General features: G+C 39.7%; 1 protein-coding gene across 2 annotated transcripts in view; it reads left to right on the top strand.

The window, feature by feature from the left end:
- Positions 1-6,130, top strand: part of LOC106807212 (rac GTPase-activating protein 1-like) — a 30,612-nt gene that overhangs the window by 12,751 nt on the left and 11,731 nt on the right. The gene's annotated exons all lie outside the window — the stretch shown is intronic.

Genomic DNA, 6,130 nt, shown 5'->3' with positions numbered 1-6,130 from the left:
TGAGGAGAGAGAGAGAGGTAGGAGGGAGAGATGGAGAGAGATGAGAGAGACGAGAGAGAGAGAGGAAGAGGGAGAGAGAGATGCGAGAGAGAGAGGATGAGACGAGGAGGAGAGAGAGAGAGAGAGAGAGAGAGAGAGAGAGAGAGATGAGAGAGAGAGAGAGAGAGAGAGAGAGAGATGAGACGAGGAGAGAGAGAGAGAGAAGAGAGAGGAGAGAGAGAGAAGAAGAGATGAGAGACTTAAGAGAGAGAGAGAGAGCATGAGAAGGGAAGAGACAGAGAGGAGAGAGACGAGAGATGGAACGAGCAGAGAGAGAGAGTCGAGAGAGAGAGAGAGAGAGAGGATGAGAGGAGATTGAGAACGAGAGAGAGAGAGAGAGAGAAAGGGACGAGAGAGAGGAGGAGAGAGAGAGGGAAAAGAGAGAAGAGAGAGAGAGAGAGAGAGAGAGATTCGAATATTCTGATTAGAAACTTAAACCAGATTCCCCAACTAATTTCTGAACAGTGCCATTCGTTTTTTATTTTTGTAAATTGTCGTGTATGTTATTTTCCTGCGCAGATCGGTGTAATAGCTCATTTTGGCTAGCCGTCTGTGCTCGTCAGCCATTGACTTCAAGCAATGCTGTCACTCGGTAGCCACGGTTATGACGCGACCTCCTACGCAATACGGCCGTCTGACATCGTGGCCATTCGAATCATGGTACGCAACTTAGTAGTTTATTACTCCACCGTGTTATCTCTCTCTCTCTTTCTCTCTCTCTCTCTCTCTTCTCTCTCACACTACACACACACACACACACACACACACACACACAACACACACACAAACACAGTACACATACACATACACATACTATACATACACACACACACACACACACACCACACACACATCACCTACACACACACACACACACAGCACACACACATACATATACACATACACATACACATACACATACACATAAAGACACATACACATACACATACACATACACATACACATACACATACACATACACATACACATACACATACACATACACATATCACATCTACACATACACATACATACACATACATACACATGCATACACATGCATACACATACTTACACATACATACATACACATGCTATAACACATCACATTACACATACCATACATACACAACATACACACATTACACACTATACATACACACATACAACACATACACACATACACACATACAACACATACACACGATACACACATACACACATACACACATACCACACAATACACACAATACACACATACACACATGCAAAATACACACATTAACACAACATACCACACATACACACATACACACATAAACACATAAACACATACATACACGTGCACGCACACACATCTCCCTCTACATCTTGTTTATTTTTTCTCTCCCAATTTATTATATATATATATATTTAATATATTATATATATATTTATATATTTATATATAATTATTTACATATTATAATATATTATATTTATTTATTTATTTATAATATATATAGTCAAACTTGTATTAAACGGCAACATACACACGCGCTCCACGTACTCTCGCAGGCACGTACGCACACACGCACGCACACGCTGGCACGCACGCACGCACATGTTGGCGCGCACCCACACAGGCACACATGCGTGCCATTGTCTCGTGGATAATTGAAGGTTCGCTACGCGGCCAGCTAATCGGGCAATTAAAATGATTTTTGGCGTAATTTATTGTAGAAACAACCACGCAGTAGTGGGCACGCGCGCGCACAACGGGACAAGTTTCGTAGGAAATGGATAAGTCTGCCCGAATGATGCGTAGATATTACGAATAAAACATCGGTAGGCCTATTTGGCGAGCTCTATCACCCTGATCGAGCAACGCAGCTAATTAGAACAATTAGGAACAGTCAATTAGAACCAGTCATTAGGAACAATAGCCTGGCCATGCGCATAACTAAACAATTAATTTAAGCCACTCATTCTCACTTTTATCCGCCCCGTAGTACTCTCAAGCCAGTGGGGTAGCCCGGGCACTATTCCCAGGCCTGTACCCAGGATTGGCCTAAGGGGGGTTCCAAATCAAAGGTGTGAGGGTGACTGCGAGCGCCAAACGCGCGAAGCGATATTAGGGCGGTCCGGGGGCATGCCCCGTCGGGAAAATTGTGAAATTTAAAAAATGGTGCATTCTGGTGCATTTTAACAGTTTTCTTCTAGAAAACGTTTTTTCATATCATTAATTATCATTAATAATTTATTATTATTATACATGAACTGATAAATATACATTAAAAAGTACATAATAGAGATCTCTATTAATAATCTCTATAGATAATCTCTATTATGTATACTCTTGATAGGTGAATGTAAAATTAAAATTATTTTCAATATTATTTTAAACATATATTTATTATTTTATGATTTTTGATAGCTCGGGAACCCCTGGAACCCCCCCCCCTCTTGGGTACGGGGCTGGTTCCTGCTATTAAAAAATCGGTGAGCTCTTCCTTGTCCTAATAAGGGGGCAGAAAGCAGATTTTCATTGTCAAAAAGCACTTACGCATATATGCGTACAGACGCGCCCATCTCCTCCCTTTCCATTCCCATTCCTATTCGCGCGCTCTCTCTCTTTCTTTATCTCCTTCCATGTATAATTATATAGTAGGGGCCTATGTATATATATGTGTATGTGTTATTAGTATGCGAGCGTTATGTGTTAGCTGGGTGTGTGAACTTTTGAGCTCGCCTAAGTCAAGTGGCATCAAAGGCATCAAAGACTGTGCCATACAATTTATTAGAATTTTGCACAGGGGAGTGATAGTGATCCGCTAGGTACGGCTCTGATTGGCTAATTTTGTCTCTTATTTATTTTATTTTTTATTATTTTTGGCTAATTTTGTTTTATTTTAGAATTATGGATAGGGTTAGGATTAGGATTAGGATTAGGGTTATGGTTAACTGATTTTTATATCCACAACTTATTTCTATATTCACTATCTCTCCTCTGAGACCTACTAAATTTATTATGAAAAACCAAATGCATATATGCGTAAGTGCTTTTTGACAATGAAAACCTTTAGGTATTATTAGCTCTTGATACAATTAGGCCTATATTTCGAGGGGAACGCGCAATGGCCCGTGGCACTCGTAAACTTAGTAACGCACTGCCGCGGAAAGCGATAAAAGGTAAAGCGCCTATAATTCATAGACTATTAATATAATTATATATTATAAATTGTAGGCTCTACTTATATATTTCATAACTATACAATTATACTATAAAAAGATAAAACTGCAGCGTTGTACCGTACCGACTACCGAACCGCGACATCTCGATTGTTCAATGTTCATCATTGATCTCTATAGATCTACTATATAAATGTGAAAATCTGTGTGCGAGTGTGGTTTGCGGCAAGTGAACTCCGCCGCCTCTCGACGGATCGACCCCAAATTTTGGTACCTTGGGGTACTTTGACCCTGGGAGTAATATAGGCTATGTCACGTTTTCGTCCAACGCCACGTTTTGACGCTATGGCGTCAAATGGCGTCAAATGACGTCAGCATGCAGCCGTATCCGAACTAGCTCTAGTACTATAATGTGTTTTTTTTGTTTCCTGTCAATGTTTATGTGCTGATTCCAAAGCCGATGTATGCCAGCTCGTAAGTGTTGAGCATTTTTTTCTAGAGCACAAAATCCAAAATGGCCACCAGAAAATTCACTTTTAAAATAACGGCGATAATATTGTATTTAGACCCCAAGTATGTATGGAATATGTATATAAACTTAGGTATTGCGGACATTTTGATACCAATACCATTACTCTATCTGGTGTAGTTCTTGAGATACGAACTTATGAACTAAAATCGATGGCTGCTATAAGGTTTTTGGCTGCCATTTTTAATTGTTTTTATTGAGCAAAAATGCTCAACCTGTATTAACTGGCATACATCAGATTTGGAACCAGATGGTTTGAATTGTTGAAAAATTGTTAAAACATGTTATATATGTCCCTAAACATAGCCCAGCCTACTCACGTTGGGAATTGGCGCTATCGCGTAAAAAGAAAAACCATGAAAAGTTCATATCTCAAGAACTACACCAGATACAAAAATGGTGTTGGTACCAAAATGTCCGCAATAGCCAAGTTTATATACATGTGCCATACATAATTGGGGTCTAAATTCAATATTGTCGCCGTTATTTAAAAAAAAGTGTATTTTCCGGCGGACATTTTGGATTTTGTGCTCTAGAAAAAAATGCTCAACACTTACGAGCTGGCAGCCTGGCATACATCGGATTTGGAATCAGCACCCGAAAATTGACCAGAAACAGCAAAAACTTACTCTATTATGACCATTCCGCCTAGCCTGGACTATCTGGTTGCCCCTGGCAACGCTGTCCAATCAATATTTCAGCGCCTTGTGCCTGTCTGTATAGGCTTAGATACAAATATCCGGATATTGTTTTAGATATTTAGAAGTTTTCGGAATATTTAGAAAAATCTAGATATTTAGAAAATTTAAAAGATAAAACACAATTTTCTCAAATATTAAGGATTTGTAAGGATAAGTTTGTCCTTTTCTGTCAAGAAAAACCATCCATCGGTGCAAACTGTTTCCAAAATTTTTGGACAATTTTTTTTTGCACAAAATAAATGTTTAAAAGACATTACGTTGAAATAACTGAGATATTTTGAAAAATTTGGGGGAGATTTAGAAAATTTTTTAAGATATTTAGAGATTTTTTGGAGAATTTCCGGAAAGATATTTAGGCAATTTTTCGAGATATTTGTATCTAAGCCTATGCCTGTCGCAGCGTGATCCTCAATAATTCTGTGTCGGTTTCTGTTTCGGTTTTCTGTGTCGTTCATTCCTGCTTTAAGTTCTTCCATAACCAGGTCGTATTCAAAAACCAGGTCCTATTCGAACTACATGCGTTATCTGCAGCATCGTAGCATTCCACGGATGCCCGCAGTACGATCGGTTTCGTGTATCCTCTTTTGCTGGTGTTCGGTATTCCACGGCAACAATTTTGAACGACGCGTGCGTGCAATCAATGAACAATATGGACTGATGGAATCAAAAAATAACACTTTCATTTGCACTGACTGTGCTATATTCTGAAATAACATTGGATACACCCCCATGGGGAAATTTATTCACGCGTTGTAATGTTTCTATTTTTAAAATTGACAAAGTATTTTATGTTTAAGAGGTAACAAATAAAGGAACTACGTACATTATTGTTTTCGAACTTACTTTTAAACTCATATTCATAACATATGCCATGAGACAGTAATAACAATTATAAGGAGAAGCATTCGTGACTGTAATACAATGTAATGATTTATTATTTACTTTTACAATATTATAGTTTCTTAAATTATGGTTTAAACTGATAAAGTATTTGATGTGCAAGTCAGTGCAAGTCATAGCAATTAAACGAACATTCATGACTGCATGTAATATAATGTTTTATTATTTACTTTTACATTTACAATGTTATTAAAGCCCGCCGCACACGCTGTGTTTTGTGCTGCGCCATCGGCCACGCGTGGCTGATGGCGCCGCACAAAACACAGCGTGTGCGCATGCAAACGCATCGATTTCTTGCGTGTGGAAAATATCACACGCGTTTGATATTTTCTTCCACGTGTGGCAGATTGCACAGCGTCTGCGGACTAGTATAGTGGCTGTGTAAAGTTCCACACCGGCTCTATGTAACCGACCAATAGCAGCAGGTCAAGCGAGTCACGTGATATTAACTTGCGGCCCGCGCGGCCGCACCGGTTGGAGCGCGGTTGCGCTGCGGTACACGCACGTACACGCGGGTACACGCAGATACACACACGTACACGCGGGTGCACGCACGTACACGCGGTTACACGCACGTACACGTATATATCGTGTAAGCGTGCAACAGCTAGTCGCGCCGCGAAAGCAATGGTGCGTGCAGCGTATGGTTGGACGTAGGAATCGGATTTGGACGGAATTTACAGGAAACTGTCGGAAATAATAGGTGAAAGAGAGTAGGCCTATAGTAATAGAATTTGGTAGTAAATAGGTCCTAGAATCCTAGATTTCGTATTTAGTCCATGCCGTATTT

Source organism: Priapulus caudatus, unplaced genomic scaffold (genome assembly GCF_000485595.1).
Source record: "Priapulus caudatus unplaced genomic scaffold, Priapulus_caudatus-5.0.1 Scaffold201, whole genome shotgun sequence".
In the NCBI taxonomy this organism is placed as follows: Eukaryota; Metazoa; Priapulida; class Priapulimorpha; order Priapulimorphida; family Priapulidae; genus Priapulus; species Priapulus caudatus.
Note: the sequence above shows the minus strand (reverse complement) of the source record. Positions and strands in the feature narration are given on the sequence as shown.